This window comes from Mustela erminea, chromosome 7 (assembly GCF_009829155.1).
Source record: "Mustela erminea isolate mMusErm1 chromosome 7, mMusErm1.Pri, whole genome shotgun sequence".
NCBI lineage: Eukaryota > Metazoa > Chordata > Mammalia > Carnivora > Mustelidae > Mustela > Mustela erminea.
In genome coordinates this window covers 135,866,102-135,891,768 of record NC_045620.1, presented here as the reverse complement: position 1 = coordinate 135,891,768, position 25,667 = coordinate 135,866,102, and the positions used below count along the sequence as shown (strand labels likewise).

The window sequence follows — 25,667 nt, the reverse complement described above, 5'->3', positions numbered from 1 at the left end:
GCAGCTTGTAAACAGCTGAGCCCAGACGTGAAGCCACACAGCCTGGCCTCCTCCCACGGCGCTCTTCGACACCACCGAGAGGTTTCGGGTGTACGAGCTATCCACGGCTGTGTAACAAGCGTCCCCACACTCAGCAGCCTGACAGATCAGTTTGTTGCCTTGCCACTCCTGCAGGTCAGGAATCTGGGGGTGGCACAGCTGGGTCCCTGGGCCGCCAGCCTCTCTGGAGCTGCAATCAAGATGACAGCCCATGGTGGACGCTGGAGTGACTCAGTGCGCTAAGTGTCTTACTCTTGGTTTTGTCTCAGGTCGCAATCTTGGGATCATGAGATCAAGCCCTCCCCGTGGGGCTCCCCGCTGAACAGCGAGTCTGCTTCAGATTCTCTCTCTCCCTCTGTGCCTCTCTCTCTCTCTCTCTCTCAAATAAACAAATAAATCTTAAAAGAAATAAAAATGATGGGAGCCCGCGACAGCTCAGGGAGACACCGGGGGAAGACGGAGCTCCCAGATCTCTCTCGTGGCTGCTGGCAGGCCTCAGGTCTCAGCCAGCTGTTGCTGGAGACCTCACTTCCTTGCCTCGTGGACGTCCCCACAGGTGGCTCATTCCGCAAAAGCCACTCCTCTCAGAGGAAGGGAACAGAAGAGAGGGACAGCAGGACTGAGGTCAGTTGACTTGTAGTCCAGTTACAGAAGTGACGTCCCATCACTTCCGCTGATGTCTGCTATCTGTGCATGAGAGGCAAGTCGTCAGGGTCCAGGCCACACCCCAGGGAAGCATGTGGCATGAGGACATGGACCCCGGAAGGGGGGGCTGCGGGCCTCCTCCCGGGCTGCCCACCGTGTCCGACTAATAGAGGAGACGGGCACCCTTGAACAAGTGGGGCATAAGCTCATTATCTGTCCTTTGGTTCCTCGCCCCAGAACCCCTGTGTGTTCCTAAGACTAAGAGCCTCGAAGTGAGCTTGATTCCCAGCCTGAGGGAATTCTTCCTCCTGTTCCTCCCAGAAACTAAGTGCCAAAGAAGATGAGCACTTCTTAAAGATCAGTGGCGCTCTTGGCTATGTGAGGAAACACAAGTGTATTCCGCGGTGCTGGGCGGCAGCTTGGGCTCCTGCCCCCCTCGCCCTATGACTTCCACTGGTCCCCCTAGAGCTTCTTCCTTCATCTCCTAATGAAGAGACACCCCAGTGGCTCCAGAGCTAGGGTTTCTCCTTCAATCACTTTCAAGCATCACCATCAGCATCACCTTCTTAGAGCCCCGACACATACAGTCCCCGTCCCCACTCGAAGACCCTCTGTGGCTCCAAACTCGGGTCTGGAGTTCCAGACCTCGAATTCTGCAGCCCCAACCTGCTCCCCACACAACTCCTTTGCTTGGGTTACGCGGGTGCACGTGCCTTGAATCGTCCTGCTTGCATGTCTCCACTCACCTCACCTCCTAATCCTTGCATGTTTTTCCTGCTCCTCCTCACCCACTCACATCCTGGCCATCCTTCAAGGTCAAGTTCATGCCCCATCTTCTCAACGAACCTCTCCAAGACCATTCCAGCCGTCCGAAGGTGGACTTGGCAGGAGGCAGCCACATGTGTTCAGCGGGATCAGCTAAATAAAAGTACTTGTCAAAGTAAGCAAACTACTCCAAGAAAGTTGTCTGAGTTTTCCTCCCTAAACCTACAGGCCTGTCCTCAGAATCCCTACCTCTGGGTCAGCCTGGACTCAGCCTTCAGGCTCACCTGAACCCAGAATCCTTCTGCACGAACACTGGCTACTCCCCACCCCCATGTCATAGGAAATGGCTTTCTCCTGGCCCCGCACACTTCCCGCTGCCCGAACATTCCCAGTTACACGGAACGCTTCCTTGTGGAGCCGCGTCTCCTTCATCCCTGAATGCAGAGCAGGGCGGAGACACGGTAAATATTGTCAGGAACAAGGAGGAAGGTGAAACCCTCCATTGATTGGACTCCCTGTAAAACCCCCACCAAAGACGCTTTACTCTCTTTATATCCTTCGTGCTCTGAAATACAAAGTCCCCTTTCCAGTTACAGATCTCACAACATCAACTCCGCCCTATCCTGATAGGGAGGAAAGCACCGGGAGCCAGAGGTCCCCAGCGGACCACCACTTGACACGGCGCAGCTGCTGAGCCACGGAAGCTAGGTGCCTGAGGCCCCGTTTCCCAACAGTCTGGGGTGACACAGGCAGGTGCAGACAGAACAGGCCAACGTGAAACTGGCCCGAGTCGGCGTGGCCCCCGAGTCCTCCCGGGAATGCCTCCCACTGCCCGGCCGCGGCACGCAACACCTACGTTGCTCACTGCACATTCTCTCTTGAACTTCACATTCTGCTGTTCTCTTTTTGCACGTTGTTCAGAAATAAACGCTGGTGCCCGCATTACATTTTGTTTGAAATAGCCTGCCGCAGAGGGGACTTGCCCAGGGCTCTCCGAGCCACGCCGGACGGAGTCCGGGCCCTTTGCATGGAAGGCAGAAGCTCCAGCTGCTGCGAGTTCACGGGTAAGGCGCGTGGAAGTCCACCCCGGCTCCCAGCACAGCCTTCGTCAACCGGGGGCCTTGAAAGGAGCCTCTTAACTGTTCTCAACTAAGGCTGGCTTTTCCAAAAAGCGCCTTATGTCAGACTTTTTGGTCTCAGGACCACTTCATACTCTTAAAACTTACTGAGCATCCCTAAGGAGCTGGCGTTCGCATGAGCTGTATTTGCGAAGATATTTGCTATACTAGAAATTTAAACTGAGACAATTTTTTGAACACTTTTCAATTTGTATCAAAAACCACAATACAGATTCATTACAGATTGGTGTAAATTTCACATTTTAAGAGAAATAACTATTTTTTCAAAGCAAAAATATCAGTGGGCAGAACGGCAACCCTTTGTATTTTCCGAGGCTCCCTAAAGGTCTGAATTAGGGGAGACTGCTGGATCCCCCCGTCCTGCTTCTGCTTTCAATCTGTGCGTCTTACTGTTTTAGTTGCGGTATGTGAAGAAAATTCAGCCTCAAATATGTAGTTGGAAACGAGAGAACGGCTTTGTAACAGGCTCTTCCGATCACTGGGGCTGTTCTCTTTTATACTACACCAAAACTCAACAAATTTTTCTCTCTTAAAGGTTGGCTGCGACATAGAACCTGAAACCATATCAATTAATTCTGCAAACACTGTTGCATTGAAACCCACTATCATGCACTTTGAATATTTTTACCTCTTCATGAGTGCAACAACACACATGGGTCATTTGGAAAATATTGATTCACTGGGCTGTGCCGATCTAATGATACGTTGACACATTTCATGATACAACCTCCAGAAATCGTAGCATTAACATAACCGCTGACCTCACTCAGGAAACCATCAAGCTCACAGGAGTGGATACCAGTTTTCTAAAATTCTAATTTTCGCTTGAAATTTTCAATTTTACAACTGGCAACAAATAGTGTCAGTTATTTTTCTTGAAGAAACAGTCTCGCTTCATTTATTTTCAAGAAAACGTCTTGAAAATCCGATTGTGATGCGGATCACCGAGCATGTCAGTCAGTCATCCTTCCAGAAGCAACACGCCGCGCGGAAAGCCTGGACGAGAAACCCAGCCCCTTGCCAATGACCGGTGACATCTGGCCATGTGAGCGGAACTTGATTTGTACCTTGGAGGCAATTGTACTTAGTGGGAAAAAAAAGGTTTTTTACAACGTTCGCAAACATTTCTGTTAATATAGCCAATGGATCAATGGTGATCTTAAAAGAAATGTTACAGTTTTTCATGGAATCGAAACCATTTTGATCATTTCATTCTCCTTCATTTAGTGATATTTTTAGAAGTCAATATAATGTTTCCTACACTCTTGGTTTTTTTCCTGTCTGAAGTGTGGGAGAATGGCAAGGGAGGTACGTGTGGCCATGGACCCTGGTGCCAGGCTCTCGGCATTGGAATCCTCGCTCTGTCGCTGCTTAGCCATGTGGGTAGGACAATTTCCAGTGGTTCTATGCCTCAGTCTCCTCATCTGTGTAATGGAGAAATAATAAAACCCCTGCTGGGTAATGACTGTGAGGACCAAGCAGGCTCTTGACGATGACACGGTCACGGGAGGCACGTCAGCTGCAGCCCAAGGCCCCACACTTGGTGGGAAAGCCGCCACCCCTGGCTGGCTTCCCCACCCACCCCAAGGCAGCATGGCCCGCCTCAGGTGACAGCATGTCCAGGAATCCAGAAGAGTTCAACAACAGACAGCCCTCCTGTGTCTCTCCTCTCCCCGTCCATGAGGGGTGACAAGAGTGAGGAGAGAAAGGCCCAGCCACAGGCCCCAGTCCCCGAGCCCTTCAGTCTGGAAGCCTGACAGGGCCAGGAGAAGATGGCGGCACAAGGGTGCCCAGGACCCTGTGATCCAGGTTATCTGCCATCACCCCCTCCAACGTGGCACATGTCACAGAACAGGCGGCCTGGGGACTGTCCACAGGACAGCTCTGGTCCAGCAGAGGGGGTGACGCAGGAGTGACCTGGGGGGAACTGAGAGAAAGCTCCCACCACAGGAGGCAGGCTTCATGCCCAGAAGGCGGCGCCCCAACCCACCCAACCCAGGGAGGGCCTCTTCACGTAGGAGCGGTAAGGGGCTCTCCGCCAGGTGGGGACCCAGAGCAGAGCAGGGGCAGATCTCCTCCCCCGAGGTACAGTGTTTGGCCGAGGGTAGAGGACAGGCTGCTGGCCATCTTCACCTCAGTCGCTCAGCGAGGAGTGGAGTCAGCCCAGGTGACTCAAGTAGGAAGCACCTGAGAAACAGGGCATAATGCCTAGAACTAAAGCACAAGCACACACGTGAACGTGGGATCTGGGCAGCCACACAGCCCCTCACTCCCTGTCCAGGAGACCCTTCAGCTGTGCTCTGACCCAAGAAAGTCCTGTCCTACCCGAGGCTTCACTCGTGAAGAACTTAGCTGACCCTCAACTTGCAGCGACTTTAGACCCCGTCTGAATTTCTTTCGCAGAGATCTTTGTCAACATCGCCTAAGGCTATTTTCCTACTGAATGGGAGAAAATACTACAAGTCATATATCTGACAAGGGGCTGATATCTGAAATATATAAAGAGCTCAGGTAACCCCATAACAAAAAAACAGAAAAACAAAACAAAAGGAAAAGAAAAAAGAAAAAATCCGGTTAAAAATGGGCAGAAGATCTGCATAGACATTTTTCCAAAGAAAACCTACAGATGGCCAGCAGGGACCAGAGAGATGCTCAACATCACTCATCATAATGGAAATGCAAATCAAAGCCACGGTAAGGCATCACCTCACATCTGTCTGAGTGGCTATTATCAAAAAGACTAGAAATAACAAGTGTTGGCAAGAGGATGGTGAAAAGAGCACCTTGAGCCCTGCGGGTGGGATTATAAGTAGGTGTGGCCGCTGCAGAGAACAATATGGGGTTCCCTCAAATAATTAAAATTCAAGCTCCCCTATGATCTAGCAATTCCCCTTTCTGAAAATTCATCCAAAGGAAATGAAATCACCAGCTTCAAAAGTTGTACCCCCATACTCTGCAACATTTATTTACAATTGCTAAGACACGGAAACCAGCCGGTGTCCACCAATGGATGAATGAGAAAGGAAATGTTGTCTACCTACGTAGTGGGATGTTATCCAGTCATGAAGAAGAATGAAATCTTGCCATCTGCCCCATGAATGGACCTCAAGGGCATTATGCTAAGTGAAACAAGTCAGACAGAGAAAGAGAAATGATCTCTCTTACAGGTGGAATCTTGGGAAAAAATTAAGGTAAAAAAACCTGCACGTATAGATAACCAAGCTCATAGAGAACAAATGAGCAGTTGCTAGAGGTGGGGGGTAGGGAGTAAGAGAATTGGGTGACCTGGTTTTGGTATTTCATTTGCTTGTTTAAATAAATTGAGAAGAGGAAAAAACAGAGCCTTTGCCTCAAGAATCTGACACTATAGTTGGGAGAGACAGATAACGAACAATAAACAGAATAGTAAGTAATTAAATGATATGTTTGAAAGTGCCATAAAAATCTATAAACACAGCCACAAAGATTAAGAGTTTGCAGTTTTAAATGTGGGAAGGCTTTACTGAGAAAAGGACATTTAAACAAAGATGTGTAGGAGGTGAGGAAGTTGTCTGTGTGAGTATCGGGGGAAGAACCTTCCAGAGGGAGGGACGGCCTGTGCCAAAGCCCGTGGGGGACGTTTATCTGACCAGAGGGAGAGCAGAGAGGTAGTGGACCTGGACTGAATTAGCAATGGGGAGAGAATGGGGGGGGGGGGGAGTGACACGGCGCCCAGGCCGTGTGGGGCCTCACAGGACATTGTCAGGGCTTCACCTCCACTCACAGATGAGTGAGATGGGAGGGCAGGGGCGCTGGAGAGTCTCAAATGCCGGAGTTGTAAGAAGAGGGTCTGGAGGCCATCACTGAAATAGCCACAGCCAGGGGCAGGAAGAACTATGAGGACGCAGCTTCAGTCACCAAGACCACGGAACATGGCGGCACCGGCCAGGTGGCAACAGGATAGGTGGTGGGAAGGGACTAGAACCTATACATGGTTTGAACATGGGATCGGTGGGATTTTCTGGCTCTTTCCATTTGGGGAGAATGCATTCACTTCGGGGTTAGTCCAAGTCAAAAAAAAAAAAAAAGTCATTAACAATCACATATACTCATATTAAAACAGTATCCCAAAAAAAAACCCAATAATGATGTTATTTTTCACCCATCACGTTGACAAAAATAGACACGGAGGAGCACATAGAGAAAGAAGTGCCATTATGCCATCACCAGAGTGGAAATTGGGGTCTTCTTCCTGAAGAAGGACTTACGGAGTCTGTCAACAGGTTAGATGGTTCGCTCTCTCACCCGGAGCGCCATTTCCTCTCGCCGGCCGCACAGAAACATCCGCAGATGCCCAAACGGGCCAGAAAATGTTCACAAAAGGACATTCGCGACCACAGTGTCTACAAGAGCGACCAACTGAAATTAACCCACGTGCTTATCGGTAAGAGATCGGCCAAGTCGGCTGTGGGCAGACACACGGCGGGCTACGACACGCGCTTTGAAATCCTGAGGGAGATGCGCACCTACGTCTGGTAAGAGAAAGGCCTGGGAGGCACCCTGAGTGCTCGGTAGGAATTACCTCCAGGAGAAGGCGGCTTGAGCAACTAGAATTAGAGGAGAATTATGTCCTTTTTGTCCCAGGTCATACCTCATTGTTCCTTCCCTTACAGAGTAAATCCATGCATGATATGTGTATTATCGATATATGCTTTTTTTTCTTTTTTAAGATTTTATTTATTTATTTGACCGAGAGAGAGAGAGAGGTGCAAGCAGGGGGAGCATCCGGCCGATGCCCTTTTCCACCATGTGCTGAGAGGCTTGGGAAGTTTTAAACCAGACGCCATTAGCCTGGAGATCAGAGCAGCCACGAACACAAACAAAATAGGGAGAAAGTCCAGACAGTCTCTGAAGTGAGTCCCATAACTAAAGGAGACTGTGCTTTAGAGTAGAGAATCTTTTAGCCACAGAAACCCAGAAAAACAGGGGGCCAGAAGAAAAGTAGTTCTGTCTCAGGAATGGGTTTTAACTCTCTGGTCCCCATGGCCGGCACCACCCCCCACCCCACCCCCAACAAAGATCGGGGAGAAAAATGTACAGAAGCCTAATGTCACTAAGCATTCAAATCTGCTCCCCTGCTCCGGGGCTCTGATCCCACAGTCACCAGGCAACCATCGGATTAAGGAGTTGGCCAGGTAGATTTCCCCACACAGACCGGGGAAGCAGAAGATGCAGCTCTCTGGACCCTTGGACAGATGAGGTTCTCACTGCAAACTAAGAAGCCGACATCCAGCGTAGACATCGGTGCTGGGAGCGTGGCTAATGTGAGTCTGCCCCAGAGAGAGGGATTTGGAATTTGGTGCACAGCCAGTCCAGCACTCCCCTCATGGGGGACTGTGAGAGTTTGCCCACCGCCTACACACGGACTGCTGGGTGACCTTCCACACAGCTGTCATCCAAATTAACTCTGTCCAAGCTGAGCTGGGTGCTCGGTGACACGCTGTAGCTGCGGGGATGAGGGGGGTGCCACTGGGTCCATGTCGGTGGAATTCTGTGCAGTTGACTGGCCATCACCTAAGCCAGCTGGCAAGTCCGCAACACAGTGTGACGAGGCAGCCCAGATCTGAGGTCACAGCCTCCCAAAGCCTGTTTGTGGTGTGTGGCTATGAGGCTAGGGTCCGTGTCTGGATAGGTACCCCCAGATGGCAATCTTCTTTCCCTCCCCATCCCTACTAGAAACGGTCTCAGAAAAGGCACGAGACAGCCCCAGGCCAGTGTCATGTGTTTCTTGACTCCCAAGAAAGGAGTCCTCAGTACTGGGCAGGAAATCACATCCCTGGAGCAGGGCTGGCTTCCAAGAGGGTCTCCGTCCTCCACCCATGATCTCTGCATCTGTGGTCGGGGACAACAAGAAAGAGAAGGGGACCTGCTCTGGATTCTGGAGGGAGTGGCTGCCTTCAGGGCTGTGCTGAGTAAGGAGAAGAGAACCCTCTGGAGAATGACTGCAGAGGAGGGGCGCCGAGCTGGCGCCTGAGAAGAAAGTTCGAGAGGCAGTGTCAGTGACCGCTCACGGCTGGGCCCTGGTTAAAAACCACGACGGACGGACAGCTCTCGGGACAACAGTGAGATGCCATTCCCCATTAAGTAATGAGCGCCACTTCCTGAAACTTGGTTCCTCCTGTTCTCATAAGCAGGGGCATTTTTTTTTCTCATTCAAAGAGACAAAATACAGAAAAATCAAAAAATAGATGCAGAAGCCATGAAATGCCAAGATGGGGATTTGCATCTGCTCAAGGTGACGCATTGGCAGGCCAGGTCCAAGGGGACCAGGAGACCCGGGAATACACGTCTCTAGAGCAGGACATGAGGGTGCTCCCACGGCAACACCTGTCACCCCACTGATCGCCAGCATTGACCGGGCTGATCTGGCTGACTAGGTGGGTGTCTCCCCCTCCCCTTACCACTCCATAGGTGTCCCTCTCAAAGCTGCTTGGAGGGAGAGGATGACCTTCCCCGAGAGAGGAGGACCCTTCTGGGTTCAAGGGTACAAGAGTACCTGTGCTCCCCTTCTAGAACCTCCCAACAAGCTCTAGACTTAGGAGAGTGTCGGGTAGTCAAGCTTCCACATGGGGTAGGAGAGCGTGGGGTAGTCAAGGTTCCACGACTCTAGACACATTCAAATGAGACGTGGCGAACCCCTCGCCCTGCGACTCCAGCTGTCTCCAAGGTGCTAGAAGCCTGGAGCCCAGTCTGCCCCGCGTCCAGCCCTCTGTGAGGGCCTGGGCTCCGGCTCACTCACATTCACATCTCTGCACCCATCCTCCCCTATCAAGGGACCCTCAGGGCACAGCAGGCCACCCGGGAGCCCTTGTCATGTTGAAATGACCTCAAGGCCCACTACAGATTCTGCTCATTGTGGGTTTTTTTTTCCCTAATCACCTTCAATTCTTGAAAAATTCTCGAACTTCCAACCGTGTGCTGTGCATAGATACTGTCCCTCTAAAGACACACCATGGTTTCCCCATCTCACCGGTTCCTCTGAGGCACAAAATGAAGTCAGCTTTGGAAACCAGCCCCCGGAAGGAGAAGACCCCTCACGAACATTTCCCAAGGGAGGGGGCCTTGCTTACCTCCCACAACCATAAATCGGCAGCGAGCCGCCTGAACCATTGTGCTGTGTGCTTCCAAACAGAGGGCCTGTCACCATGGCAACACTCACATCTGTCATTACCTCAGAGAGAGAACACCTTTTAAAAGAAATCTACTTAGCAACATGTCATGTTAACTTGCATGCTTCTTACGGATTCGCTCAGGAATCCAGGCCTGAGTGCACTGGGATGAGGCCTGCCTCTGTGAACAATCCAGAAGGCACGGCCACAGCCCCAAGTGGCCTCTTCCTCGACCTGACCCCACCCGTCCTTGGAGGATCCAGGGGCCGGTGCCACCCTGAAGCCAGAGCGTACCGCCCTTGCACGCAGGGCAGGAACACAAGCCAGTCGTGAACAAAACCGCTGTCACCTTGGCATTGTACACGCCGCCGAGTCTCTTAATCCTCGGGCCAGCCTACGCAGCAGGCGCCCCCACCCAGCTACGAAGGAGCCGGGCTCGGCGCCCCTCCCCCACCCTGCAGAGCTTCTCAAGCCACACCTGGCTCCCAAAACACCATCCACACCCCGCGGATCTGCGAATTCTCCCAACAATTCAGAAAAGAGGATTTTTTTTTTTTTATCATCTCCATTTGATAGAAGAGAAAATCATCTTGGAGAAGCAAAGATCTGGCCCAAGCTCCCTCGAGAGGACAGTACAGGTGCAGAGATGCAGGCCTGCGTCCTCGGTGAGAGCCTCGGGTTGCCCCTCTCTGGATCCAAGGAGAGGCCATCCAGGACCCTCTTCCATCCGGTTTTGAAAGAAAGTCCAGCCTCTTAGACCAGCTGAAAATCTGCCCAAGCAGGCTAGTCCATTGGCTAGGCCCTCCATTCTTCCAGACCTTACATGGAACTTTCTAGAGTCTTTGAGAGAAACAAGGACAAGGGGAGCACCTGGGAGGCTTTCACACACCAAAGTCTCCTGAAGATCCTGTTAAAATGCAGGTGTCACTGGGTAGGCTGACAGTCGCCTTTCTTCCCAGCTGCCAGTCCCGAATCCCACCTTAAGGGAATGCGGACAAGGCCCCTCTGTTTGGAAGAAAAGATGCACTGTGAAAAGATGGGCTGTTGCCCCCAGGAGAACCCAGAACTATTGCAGGCTGCATATAAGACCCCATGCAGCTAAGGAACCCTCAGAGAACGGGAAGGGAACCCAGCTTCTGAGGCTGAATTCTAACCTTTAGGAGACTGACTCTACACCAGGGGCCCTTCTCAGGCTCCAAAGCACTATGACCGTAGGATGTCTTCGTTCCTGATTCCCCACTGTCTGGCCTAGGACCTGGAATATGCTGGATGCCCAATAAGTATGGGAGGACGGAGAAAGGGAGGTCGGAAGGAAGGAAAGAGGAGGAAGAGAGGGAGGGAAGATTTGGTTAAAAAAAAATTGACTTGCAGCAAAGAAGACTCCGAGGTGTGATCTGTTTTATAAATTATGTAAGGCTTGCACTATCCAAGATGGCATGTAATGGCTATTCCATGCCCAATAATTAATTGATAGAAAGAATTCAGCCTTGCTCATGAAATTTTATGCATTTCTGTCACTCCGTGGGATCTGGAACCTCTCTTGCATATATTAACTACATCAGCCTTCTAAGACCAAAGAAACTTCTGGATATTGGAAAGATGTATTGTAGGATCTGCAGTCGTTATTTGTGCTTCAGTTTGGCTGGGTCCAGATTGTTGGTCAAACGTTATTCTGGAAGTTCCTACAAAGACGTCTATAGATGCAATTAACATTTAAATTGTTGGGTTTTGAGTGAGCAGATTGCCCTCCATATTGTAGGTGGGCCCCCTCCAATCAGTTGAGGGGCTGAATAGAATGAGGACTGACTTCCCCCAAATAAGAGGGACATTGGCCAAAGATGGCCTTTGGACTCAAAATGCAACATTGGCCTTGCAAGTCTCCTTAATCACGGGAGCCAATTCCTTAGAATCTCTCACTTGCTTCCCCACTCCTTCATATATAATGTACATTATACACACGCACACCCCTTATTGGTTCTGTTTCTCCAAAAATCCCTGGCTAATACAGGGACGAAAAAGGACCTGATTTTGTAGCAGATGATAAACATGGCTTATCCCAAAAGATACTTAACTATAACACACAGACGGAACAGAGGCTGGATATAATCACGGCCAATGAATGAACAAGTCACAGGACGTCTCCAAACCCAGGGGAACATGGGACCGTGCCTTCAAAGCATGACCATTAAACCCCTGCCCGCCCCCCACCCCACTAAACTCTCAGTTTACACTTTGAGAAATACTGAGGATCAGGTTTCCTTAGAGGGACAGCCTCGGTCAGAATGAGGTGACCACCATATTCTAAAACACAATGAGTCCTCTTTATATGTCCTCCAAACCTTAGTCAGACCACACGAAACCCTATGTGGTCCTCTTGGGCCTATGAAATGGTAATTTTGTGTGGTTGATCTATATATCTACTTGAGCCTCGTCCTTTAGACCACGTTGAATGAAATCCCATTAATGCCCCTAGTCCTCCCTATTCCCGAGCCCTCTCTCTTCCAGAGTCTCTAGAACGTTCTCTGTGTCACCATCCCTTCTGCACTGGCAGCAGGTTGGGGCTGGGTGAGGCTGGAGTGCACTGGGTGGGCGGGGAGCGAGTCCTTCTTCTCCCAAGCCTGGGTCCTGCGCCACACAGAGCTGGTGCTAACTGCCGCCTCCCTGGGGCCGAAGGCAGGACCCAGATGAGGGGGTGCCAGGAAGCACCCATGCCTTCCCCTCTCATTTTCACCTCTACCACTGCAAGGCCTCATTCTTTGTTGGAAAGTACTACAGAAACACCCTGAATCCCTGTCTCCTGAGGCACACGGGCTTCTGGAAACTCTGGGGCCTGGCCCGCCCCCGTGTTTATTTACAGACCCTCCTGCCCCAAGAAGTCAGGGGCCAGAGCCATCCTGAGGGCAGGGCCACACCACATTCACGGTCTCCCCGGGGCCCGACAGGAGGCGCAAGTGAAGTAGGTGATGAGGTCGTGAAGAAAGGAAGCGAGGGAGCTGCGGCCTGGCCTAGACCCCTCCCCCCAGGTCACCCCCGGTCACCCACGGATCTGCCCCCCACCTTCCATCTGAGGCTCTGAGGCCAGCCCCGACCCATGGGGAAGCCTGCCCACACCGCCCTTCCCTGCTGCTGCCGCCGACTCAGTCGTGACCATGGCTTCTGCCACCCGCGTGAGCCCAACCCGGCCCCCACCTCTCCCACCGGCACAGCGGGCAGAGTCCCGGCCCGGAAACCAGCTCCGGTGCTCACCCCCCGAGCACCCTGTTCTCCAGCAGCCTCGGTTCGTCCAAAGCCCTGGGCTGGCCAGAGGATACACCACGGCCACGTGGCCCCTGCACCCTTCCTGAGGCCACACGCAGTGACCCGGGGCTCTCCCGTGGGCACTCGCACCCCAGCCCCAGCCCTGCCTCATCTTCCCCACTGGCCTTCGGGAGCCTCACAGCTCCCACACTCACGCACCACCGAGAAGGTGAGCCCTCGGCTATTCCTCCAAACACTCACTCCTCCCTCCAACCAGAGGACCTCACTGGTCAGATCCGCCACGGGCCAGGGGGCTCTGGACCCTGCAGCAGAACCAACATGAACAGGCCTGGGAAAGCCACGCCGGGAGAGAGGGTAGAGAGAAGGGGCTGACGGCTATGTCTGGGAGAGAAGCCACCCGTGGGGACAAGATGGCGTCAACTAGGTGACCAGGCCCAGCTCTCTAGCCAGGCGTGCAGGGAGTGATGTAAGAACCTAGGAATACAACACTTTACAACCTCATTCATGATCGTTTAAGTGGCAAAAACCCTTACAGAAGACTTCTCTTTGGTTTTACTGAATAATTACTATTTAAAGAAAGTCGTGCCCTCATACACACACACACACACACACACACACACACACACACACAGAGCAGACGCTACATCTGACTCCTGTTCCTAGGGAAGTTCAAGCCGGGGAGAAAAGGAAGATCACTGGAGAGAAGAATCAACGGCTTGAGTCCAAAACCCAAAAATGCCCCCAACTCTCAGAAATCCTGTTTCAGTGGACAGCAAGGCAGCGTGGGCCCGCCCTCCTGGAGAGGAGGGGGGTCTGCTGCTGGGGTCGACCTCACTCAGTTTGCTTTCCTCTCAGCCGGGAGGGTCACCCACCCACGAGCAGATTCCTACTGTGGGGACAGACCCACACCACGGACCCCACGCCAGAGGCAGGCCCTGGCTTTGAACCCTCCACCAGGGGATTCCCTCTCCCTGAAGGACCAGGAAGCAGATGTAATTCCAGTGGCTTCCCCTTCTGCCCAACACCCCAAAGATGGGGGCTCACGGACACTTTGGCTCCTGGAAGTCCTCCAGGGGCGCGGTGGCCACCTCCAGGGACCTGAGGTCTGGCTTCCTGGGGGCCTGGACCCCCCCTGGGGTCAGACCCCAAAGCCAGCAGCTGCGTGTTCAGGTCTTGGTGATCCAGCAGCCCCGGGACCCGCGTTCATGGGCACCAAAAGTCACTGGCAGCCCTTGGCCGTGCGGGCCTGGCACCCAGAGGATGCTCGTGCAACGCCGCGCCCGCTAAGAAGCACGACATTTCCTTGAGCAAATCAAGCGCGGATTTGGTACCTTCAGCATCTGTAGAGATGGGAGGCTTTTCCCAGCGGAAGGAGCACGGCAGCTTAAACCCCAATCCTTCCACAGCCCGCAGAGTAGCCATCAGAACAGGTGGAAGGCACAGGCCAGTCCGGATAACTGAGCACCACTCTCCTTCGTTCCGTCCCGTTCCCTCCTTTGTCTTCCTCTGTTTCTCCCACTTGCAACGTCAGCCAGAGTCTCATGTTTGAAAGCGGCAGAGCCGTCCAGAACTGCTCCTGGGACAGGGAGGAACACACCAACGTGGGAAAGATGAAATGAGTGACAAGCCATCGGATCGTCACCTGACCAAGGAGGGAACTCGGCCCCGATGGGACGCCCCTGCCCACGTACCCCCCGAGCATGTCCCCCCAGGGCCCGCAAGACCAGGCGGTTGGTCGTGAGCCTCCTGGGCTCCCGCAGAAGCAGCAAGGACTTGAGCGAGGTTTCCGGCTTCCGAGGCTCCTGGCCCTGAGAGAGGCATGTCTGCCATGTGGGAGGGCCGGCCGCCGCGGGATTTCCTGGGGTGACAAAATCACAGCCACAGAATGAACATGTCCCGGGCCCCGCTGAGCCAGCAGCTCTGTGTTCTCCACCAGGGATGAAGCCAAGGGTCTGCACTTCCACCAGGGACTCCTAGTTCATGCGACACGGGCACCGCTGCCCCAAAAACGTCCTACACCCTCCGGTCTCCACGCGGCCTGACCAGGCGCCACGTCAAGGCTCCTGCACCCCCAGCTGAGAGCGGGAACAGCTTCCTTGCTCTGCCTGCCCTTCCCTCTCTGATGCCCGCTCCCCTGTGAAGCCACAGTCCCAGGATGCCCTGTGTCTGACCCTGTCCCAATGCCCTCCTCCTAACGCTTGCCTCCCTGCCTGAGTACCCCCCAGGGCCCAGGACATCATGGGGTCCCCGCCGGCTCCCCGACCAGCCCACCAGCACTGCCCACAGCCTTGTGTTAGCCTTCACTGAACCTCATACAGGGTGAGATGGCAAGTAAATGTTTATTGAACAAACAGATCGGTCTTTACTACTTTCCTCCAGGAACTCACTTGCCCCAAACACACAGCTTGTGACAAAACAAAACCCAACCAGATCTCTTGCTTGATTCCAGTTTGCAAGCTGCGTGCATTTCCATGTCCCCGAGCCTGGTGCGGCCTTTCCCTTCCTCTCCTGCGGCTTGACGGCCACCTCCTTCAGGAACCCTTCTTTGATTTCCTCTTATGCATTCCACAAACATACCTTGCGGGTCCACCCTGGCTCGGCAATTTGCTAGGCTGAGAACAAGCCAAGAACAGGCAGGAGGGGTCCCTGCCAAGACCCTCAAGGAGTAGCCAAATGTCACAGTGATGAGTGTCCCCAGCCTTTCCCAGTAGCTCCACCAGAGTCCTTCTTCAGAGCGTTTCACTCCCACGTCCCGGAATTACATGGCACACACGGAGCACACACGGAGCACACGTGTGCATGAGGCACAGCGCGGCTTCTAACAGGCAACGAGCACGTGGTGAACCCACGCACTTACAAGGACGAGTTCCTCCAGAAACTTTCGTTGAATAAACAAAGCATAGAAAGAAACATCAGGGGCATCTGGGTGAGGCTAAGAAGGAAAGCTAACACCCACCAAAACCACAAGGAGATACCACGACACCCCAGTCAGCATGGCCAAAACGCGGAACCCTGCCAACACCAAGTGCTGGCGAGAACGGGGAGCCGCAGGAACGTCCCACGTCACTGGCGGCAACGCAGAATGGGGCAGCCCCTTCGGAAGACAGTTTGGTGATTTCGTATAAAACTAAACGCACTGTTGCCATACGAGCCAGCAGTCGTGCTCCTCGGTGCTTCCCCCAAGGAGCTGAAAACTTACCTCCCCATGAAAACCTGTACACGGATGTGTACGGCAGCTTTATTCCTAATTGCCAAGACGGATGCTCCCAACATGCCCTTCAGTGGGCAAGTGGCTAAACGGCGAGACACCCAGACAACAGAATATTACTCAGCGCTGAAAAGAAACGAGCTACAAGCCAGGAAAAGACATGGAGGAAACCTACATGGGTATTTCTAGGTAAATTAATCCAATCTGGAATGACCATATACCACATGATTCCAACTCTCTGACATTCTAGAAAAGGCAAAACTCTAGAGAGGGGCTTTAGCCAACCACAGCACGGGGGCCTGGGCCGGTCATGCCAGCAGGCTACACCCCACTGGGGACCTCAAGAGACAGCTGTTGAGGGCCCTGGGCCACGGCATGCACAGCCTGGGGAGGGATGCTGGCCAGCAGCCTCCGAGGGTTGGGACATCCTGGACGGGACGAGGACTGGGGACAGCACAGGCCCCAGTGTCCGGCTGCCTGGGTACAGATGTGGCCTTCTGCCTCTTACAAGTTCGGTGACCTTGGGCACCTTATTTCACGCCTCCCTGCCTCAGTTTCTCCATCAGGAAAATGGGGAATCACACTTTCTATGCTATAAGACTGCTGTGCCATCCACAGGGGTGACACTTGCAAGCACCCCACAGAGCTGGGATGTACGAAGCCACCCATGCGGGGCTGGTGTTCTCACTATCAGCTGTCACTTCTCAAGCCCTGTGTCCCACGCGTCGTGTACCTCGGCGAGCCTCGTCATCCCACCTCCAAGGAAGCATGATGGTCTCCATGCTCAGAGGCTTTCCCAAGGCCACCGATGTAGCGAGAGGGATCTAGACCGAGGACCCAAGGACCCTTGCCTCCAAAACTGCTGTGTGGCCCTGCGTTTGGGGGTGAACAGTCTCTGCAGCGGCAGCATCCACCCATGGGGAGCCGCCCGGCCTCGCAGACCGGCACGGTTCTCGGGTGTCTGTGACCTGGGAACAGTGAAGTCTCGGCTGCAGGGGGCGGGGGGGGGGGAGGCTGGGCAGAAAAGCCCCAGGTAAAGTCAGTGGAAACTCCGACCGACAGGCCTGCACCTGGTGTTTTTGCATTTCCCAAAACAGCTGAAGGGATTGTGTCTGAAGCTTCGCACCCCAGAGGAAACCAGGGTGTAGCCATCGGGGTGGCTGGACTGGGTCCCGATGCCACCTCACACCCCAGCCTGGACATTCAGAGCAGGAACTGATTTATACGCAGCCCCTCGGGTCACTGGGAACCCGTCTTGGTCGGCGGGGGGGGACCAGACCCAAATTCCAGCTGGGGAGGACGGGGGTGTTCTTGGTTCCAGGGAGGAAGCAGCAATGCTCTGTTCCCCCACAGGTTCCTACAGCATTAAAGGGAGACCTCAAGGCCACTTGTCTAGGCTGCACGTGAGCTGTGCTGGGGAGGCCACCCCCAGGGAACCCCAAGGGTCTGGCTCCTTCAGGTGCCAACTGCGCACACAGCCTACAGCAAAGACGGGCGTCATGCGGGAAGCGGAGCTCAAACAGAGGACGGAAGGGGCCCCAGGTCACGCCTAACTGTAAGAACCAGGAGTCCGAGCTGGGCCCGACTCCGAGGCCCTGGCACCCTCCCTGGGCCGATGGGAACAGGAACCTTGAGAAACTGGCCCGAATGTGTCCCCAGGCAGCGGCCACCCTCTAGCACAGAGCACAAGCCGCGGCCCTCCGGGGAAACCCCGGAAGACACCAGAAGACAAGGTCTGTGGCCTTGAACTACAGTAAGTTATGGGACTGCGCGAGTGACCAGAGACAAATTCCTGCATCAGCAAGGCTGGCCCAGCTGTGTCGGACAGACAGACAGACAGGCACGTGCATAGCGGTCAGGGGCCTGGCGAGGCTGAAGGAGGCCTCTGCAGCTGGGTGGCTGGGGGATGTGGTCGGCCAGAGGGCACCCGTCTATAAGGGCTGCTGCCCGCCCCAGGTGGCCACAGAGGACGAGGAAGTCCGGTGGCAGGCCAGGCCAAGACCAGCCCCCTCCCCCCATACACAGGAAGAAGGTGGCCCGGAGGCCTTCCAACCCTGGTCAGAAATTTTCATTTGAAACCAGAGACAGGCAGAGAAAGCCCTGCATGGACACAGACCGTGACAGTGCTGGATAGACGGCCAGGATCTCATGGAGCCCTGTGTGTCCCTGCGGGCAGCAGGCACACACAGAGCTCCGAGGAAGCCCCCACCACTGCCCCATTCTGGTAAGCTGGGCTGCCGGGCCCTGATCTGGGTCCAGCTCCCCACAGCCCGAGTCCCCCCAGTACACACACTCACCAGGCCCCAGAAAAGGTAGAGAAATATTTGTTCAACTTACCTATTTACCACTTCCTCAGAACAGACTCGTGCCCGTCGGGCGTTCCAATTCCGGAGGCAGCTCTGACCTGAGTTGCAAACCTTGTCCTGCCTCCTGGAACCCTTTCTGAGAGGTGCCTCTCTGAACAGGAGCGGCCATGACAGCTAGTGCCCCAGGAACAAAAGGTTCGAGAGCTTTTTTAAAAAGGTGAATTAAGGCCAGATGTTGACTAAGGAGCTTCAAGGCTAAGAACCATCTCCAGGTCAACTCACAGCTGAGCTCAGGCAGAGAGGACCTCTGGCTGTCTCTTCCAACCTGTCCCCCTGAACTGTGCACCCCTTGGCCTCCCAACCCCCCTAGCCTATGCCTGTCCTATCACCAAGCACGCTGCCTCTGCACCCAGGGTCCAGGGTCACCTGGTGCATTTGGAGGGCACAGCTTCCAAGGTGGGGGGGACCCCGGCTCAGCCTGGAACTTTCCCCCTGACACCAGCCCTACACCATCAGGCAAAATGCCAGGCGCAGCACCCACAGGGGAAACAGGCCAGGCGACATGAAAGCAAGAACAAAACCAGAATCGGGTGCGTTATTTTTATCATGGTACAGACTCGCAGCAGAGATCTAACAGCTAAAGGGGCACCCCAGGCGGCAGGCAGGTTTCTCTCCCCCTCTGCCTCTTCCCTGCTTCCGTGCCCCGAGCCCCCTCCCTCGGGAAACCGAGAAAGTGGATCGGGTCAGAGCGAAACATTCCTCATTCTGCCTTCGCCACAGGAAAAACTAATTAGTCGCCAAATATTCGGAATGGGTAATTGCTACCTGAATTAATAAGGGCGAACAGCCGGCGAGAAACGGTGGTTTACTATTTCTGAGAGCTTGCCGCTCTTAACCCGGAGTCCCAGGCTCGGCGGGGAGGGACGGGCTCTGGGGACACACGTCTCCCGCTGGCAGCCGGCAGAATGGGGACACGGCAGCCTAGGGCTGTCCCTGCGTCTGGGGCAGTTCAAACACTCCTGTGGCTGGGGGTCACCCTTGTCTCCTCCAGCACACAGCGCGCGTGTGCTCACACACACGTGCACACTCACGCACCATCACCGCACACATGCACACAGCACACACGGGGACGTCCAAGGGGTCCAAGGGGAACGCACCAAACCAGATCCTCACCCGGGGGCTCACCAAGTTGCCCCAAGCTCCTCTGCTCTGATGGGGGGTATGTAGACCAAACTGAGGGGGTTGCCGGCAGAAGGAGGAGGAAGAGAGAGGAAAAGGACAGTCGAGACGACCCTAAGGAGAAGGAAGCAGGCACGCGGGAAGGAGGGTGCAGCCCCGGTCCACTCCCACCCAGCACAGGCTCCGGAGTCCCGCCCAGAGGGTCCTGGGGAGCCTGCTGAGCCCCACCGTGACCTTGCTGTGTGACCTCGGACACATCCCTCTCCCTCTCTGGGCCTGGGTTTCTCCCCTTGTAGAAATGAAGGGACTCGGTGCAATTATTTGAACAGTTCTGAGGTGCTGCCCCCCCAGGAAGTCTTCAGTTCAAATGTGGGGTCATCCCCGTCTCCCCTGCCCGCAGCCCCTCCCCCCACCGTGCCGGAGCACTTACTACAGGACTCCCCCCCTGCACAGGGCCGCACGCAACTTCCTCCGGGGCGGCCGTGGCTCTCCGGAGGCATCCCAAGGTCACAGGGAGCTTAGGCCTGAGACATCAGCCACCAACGCTGTTGTCGAAGTTGCACAGGGAATTCGGGGCTGCGCCTCCAGGGGCTGCGCGAGTCCGGCGTACGTCTGTGTGAAGCTGCCACGGAAATCAAGTGTGTCCACATGGTGCACAACGTGTCCTTCACTTTTCTTTATTTAATGTCATGTAAGCACCTGTCATGGCTGTACGTGGATGGCTCTTTTTCTAACAAACACCCGACAATGCTACTGAAGGCTGTATCATAGATCCGACTGAGCCCTACTCGGGGACTTCAGAGCCAGGCTTTGGCTTTTATAAACGTTGCTCTAAGAAGTCTGCTCATACGTACTCGTTCTGTAGAAATAGAAAGTTCTCTGTATGTCGCTATCCACTGGTATCTTTTTTTTTTTTTTTTTTTGCATTTCAATGACTTTATTGAGAGGTATATCCCTTAGTACCAAAACATAATGGTAGTTGGTTAGGCTACCTCTGCCAACCCAAAATTAACCCTGATGTAGTCAATTATTGAAATATATCAGCCTTTTGGGAAAATTGAAGTTATCCACAAAACACAGTTCACAAAAGTATAAGATATATTGTGGTTCTTTGGTTTATTTTCTAGTGCACATTTACCCACAACATGATGTCATAACTGGGTCCAGCCATTATGGATGGACTCAGGCTACGTGCTGCACTGAGTAACTGTCTACAACACTTTTAATGCCATAGATCTCCTTACAGTCACTGACTTAATAGAAAATCTTGAATATTATCCACCGGTATCTTTAAAGGTTCCTACTCGCCTAGAAACAACGTCTGGTGCTCCGCACACCATGTCATCAGCTGTGGTCACTGCTGGGGCATGGGATCGGGGAAGAAAACTCAAGCTTTGTGTAAGCAATACTTTATACTGTTCTGGAAATGCCATCAGTAAAGGGGAAAATAAACGAAATGCAGTCCATGTTGAAGCCCCTTCAGAAGTGGTTTTCTTAGTGGGCGTGGATCCGGCAGGAGCAGAGCCACAGAAGCAGAGCACGAACGGAGGAAGAGGGCAGAAGGAGCCGCCGGGAGCCGCCACCTCGTTCTACTGGGTCGGCTCTCCCCTGTGCCGACGAGGGCGGGACCTGGCTTCAAACTCTGCTCCGTGCACTCACCCAGCCCCTGGGTGTTGTTTTTGTCTCTGAGGACTTCCATTTCCCCACGTGTCGAATGGGACCCCCAGCCAGCCGGTCCCACGAGGCCACCAGAGAGCACCAGGCACAGAGGGGCCACCGTCAGCCTCTGTCCCGCGTCTCCCTCCTCCCTGCTCCACGTGTGAGAAGAAGAAACACCGCATCTCGCCGCTGCTCCTCAAGTCCCTGTGCCTCTCCAGCCTCTCCCACGGCCCCCAGCCCAGTCTCAAGGCTTACCTACCCTGTGGCCTTTCTCCCGAAGACAGAACCTCTGCCAAAATGCACCCGTTGGACACAAATGGAAGCACATCTAGAAATCTGCAGATGATTAATAACTAAGACAACCAACCCCCTTTGTCACTAATGCTACATGGCAATAAATCTACTAGCCAATGTTTTTTATTTATTTTTCCCAGAAAACACAATAAGCCCAAGAATCAGAAACACAGCCACTCCGGGGTTGAGCAGGGCTATTCTTAAAACTCCCAGTGATGGTTATACAGTTTGGCGAGCATCCCGTTCCCGTGGGCGCACCCCGGGTTAGGAGTCGGGATCCCTGCAGACACAAACAGGAAGGGAGGCCTGGTGGGCAAGAGCCGGGTCACCCAACGCTGAGCAGCCCACACCCCTGCCAGGATGCAGTTGCCTCCAACCGGCCAGGCCACTGACCAATGCCAGCTCACCTAAGACCAGGGGACCTCGGGAATCAATAACTTGAGCCGAAAGCCCCGGCTTCAGAGGCTCCCATGAGATAAAAGTCAACTGGCCAGTGGGGTAACTGCTGACGTCACCCCCTTCCCACAGATCTCAGGGGGCTGTTCTTGTGGCCAGATGGGCTCATGTCTGTGAAATCATGTGAGGTCATGTGAAGTGGGACTGTAGTCACCCCTACTCCCAGGAGCCAGCCCTGGGTCCCCAACTAGCCAGACTCCCCAGGCCTGGGAAGGATTGCTGTTAGTCACCAAAGATCCTGGCCCCCACCTCCCCAGAGGCTGCCCTCCTGCCCCAAAAGCAGTCCGGGTTCCCAGCTCAGGAATCAGCCTTTGGCCCACTCCCTAGAGACACTCTGAACACTGCAAGTGCCTTCGCTCCAGAGAACATCAAAGCCCACAGCATTTCCCACCGTGTCCTTCAACCCAGTGAGCTGTGAATGTCTGTCCCCATGGCCCGGGTGCTTGGCTTTGACCAGGGAGCCAGACCCCATGCCCAAATCCATTGCAGAGGTGGGTGACGCGGTTCCCCCAGTGGAAAGGCTGAGGTGGGTGCCTGGGATTTGCACCTTTAAGCCACTCAGTAAAAAGCTTGTCTCCATAAGCCTCTCCACTTTCTTATGGGCTAATGGGTTAAACATCTTTAATTTTAGAAATAATTGCAAACAACTGTAAAGCACACACTGGTCCGAAATCTGTCCATGCACAGGGGACAACAGCATTTTTATCCTACCGCAGTTACCCACCTTGGCTGCCGATGAAATGTTAATGAAAGGTTATGCTCGCAGCCTTCCCAAAATGATTACTCGAGACAGCAATTATATTTTCCCCCTTTCTGTGCAATAAAACTGTACCTCACTGCGCACTGAGAATTAATAATTCCAAACCCTGTTGTTACAGAGGCGGCATCAAAGCGGAAGGGAAGGCATGCCCATGAGGGAAAACACACACACGTTGAGACCCACAAAGAAAAGTGGGTGACTTCAAAAGAGTAGCATTCTATATTCAGGGCTGGGATCCTTTCTCAAGGTCATTAACGACTCTAGCTGACTGAAAGAGTGGCCCAATTACAAAGCACACAGAGAAACAGAAATTAGAACAGGACATAGTGACAGCTCCAGCCCTGGGTCACTCTGCACAGCCTGGCAAAGACCTGGAACCCATTGGCCAATTCCCCCAGAATCCTTCATGACTCAAAAACTCAGGACAGCCGGCTGAGTCCAGAGCCAAAGTTCAGGAGCTTCCTGGGTAATTTCCACGTGAGAAGAAAGAGGACACCCCGTAGCCCAGAAGAGGAACAGCGGCCATTTATTGAGCATGTACTATACTGCAGGCAAGAGCAGCGAGGCAGGAATGCCCAGCCTCCCTGGATGGCTAACAGAACGGAAGCTCAGAAAGATTCAATGATCTGCCCAAGCTTGCACAGTAAATGCAAGAACTGGGATTTGAACTGACGTCAAAGAGGGTAAGGGCGGTCTGTGTGTCTGCCCCGTTCACTTGGGTCCCCTCAGACCTACCTAGCAGGGTGCACAGCACAGAGCAGGTGCTCAATGAATTGTACTTATTTAATGAGGGCGAATACTCTGGCTCAAACCTCTGTGCTCGGAAGGCAAAACTCTGCCCCTTCTCCACAGACTCCAAGAGAAAAACCAGTTGCAACTTTCAATGAGTCTCAGCATTGAGGGAACTGGGGTGGGTGGGGGAAAGGGCAGGCACGGGATTTGGCACACCCCGTGACAGCAGGCCCCCGGCATGCCCCCCCCCGCCAATGCATGCTCAAACTTCACCCCTGGAGGTCCAATATTTTTCCTAAGATACATTATAATCATCCGCTAGATTAGTGGGCTACGGTGTGAGGCAATTGGGGTTCCTTTTGTTCTGTGACCATGCGAAAATCAGAAATTTTTCATGACTCTCCCTTGAGGAACCTTGGGTGACCAGATAGTGCCCTGATCCTTGGGGGTGGGAGGCCCGCCCACTGCCCTTCAGCCCTTTAGGTAACTCTGGGGCAAATGAGAAAACCTTAAGGCCTTAGAGAACAAGGTCACAGGTTGCAGGCGAACCAAGAGTTGGGGAGCTGTGACGGAGCTTGGGATCATGTGGCCTGGAGCCGGACCCAAAAGGCAAAGGAGAAAATCTGCTGACCCTACCGGAGGTGGGGAGAGCTGCTGAGGCAGGGGGAACAGAGCTGTCCTGGGGTCACCGAGGTGGGGGTGAGTGAGGCCTTCCCCTTGGATAGGGAAGAGCAGGGGTTCCGGAGAGCGGTGCATGTGGAGAGAAGGGACCAGGGAGGCTAGAAAGTGGCCAGCGGCCGGGGGGGGGGGGGGGGGGGGGGGGGGGGGGGGGGGGGGGGGGGGGGGGGGGGGGGGGGGGGGGGGGACGCAGACTGCCTGCCGGGTGGGTTCCTTGAGCCCCAGATTCTTCTGGAAACTGCAGCAATTCTGGGTACATGTGAGGAACTGGGGCGGCCCTTTGTGATGGGAAAGGCAGGAGGGGGCAGGAGAGGGGTGATAGGAGAGTGTGAGAGACACTCGGGGACTCAGCTCCTCAAGCAGAGGCAGCAAGCTGGGCCGACCGAGGATGCCTTAAAGCAGACGGGCGGACTAACGGGAGCCCCGTCATCGCCCAGAGTCCAGGCTGGTGACAGGGCCGGCGAGCAGCAGCCGGAGGAGGGGACACCCATGCTGAGTGTCCTGTGCGTGTGGCATGGCGCTCGGTGCAAGATTCAAGGTCAGAAAAGTGAATGCAGCCCAGGAGGGTCATGCAGCCGTGTGACAAGGCCAGCTCAGCCTGAGTGCAGCCGGATGCAGAAGTGAGGGCCCGAGGCTTGCTGGGGAATCGTGACGGAGCCCGGGTACCGCGGCAGCTCCTCGGGGGGCACGGCCTGCCAGGGGCAGTGTTTGCACAAAGGGCTCAGATGAAGAGTACCACAGTCCCCGAGACACCTGCCAACCGGGGTTCCATGAGACCCCTAGACGGCCCTCTAGTATGGGGACACCCTGGTGAGAAGCCCGAAGAACACGACGGCCAGGGGCACTGCTGGACGGAAAGACGGAAAGAGGGTCCCACCAGCTCCAGAAAAGGACCAGAGCGCCTGCATTCTCTGAGCGGGAATGAATCCACTAGCACTCATCCCCCTTAGTCACACGTGGTCCCAGAGCCTGGAGAGTCACTGCCCAGAGGTAGCAAGGCCCCAGCTTCCTCCTGCCCTTGACCTATGGGTCCTTCCCTGCTCAGCAGGGCTTGGCCAGAGAGGCCTCCCAGAGAAAAGGCACAGGGGAGAAAAAAGAGAGGTGGCAAAGGGAGCTGGGTCCTGGGACGGAGCAGCCCCGGGATGTGGGATTCCATTTGCAGCCTCAGAGAGCTCCTCAGGGAGCCTGGGGGCCTCACAGGCCTTCCTGACCTGCCTGTGAGTGGGGGCAGGGGTCAAGGAGGCAGAGGACAGGCATGAGAGAGTAGCCAGGGCCACCCAGAACCGCTGCCAGGAGCTGAGCCAGGGCTGGGATGCCTGTCGGGGGACCACTCAACCCCGGGCCTCGGCCAGTGTGGGTCACAGATGCTCCAGCCTTCGTGTGCAACTGAGCGAGGAGCAC

The 25,667-nt window shown here is 54.3% G+C and overlaps 1 pseudogene; it reads right to left on the bottom strand.

Moving 5' to 3' along the window:
- LOC116596233 overlaps nt 1-25,667 on the bottom strand; it is a 77,290-nt pseudogene that overhangs the window by 8,005 nt on the left and 43,618 nt on the right.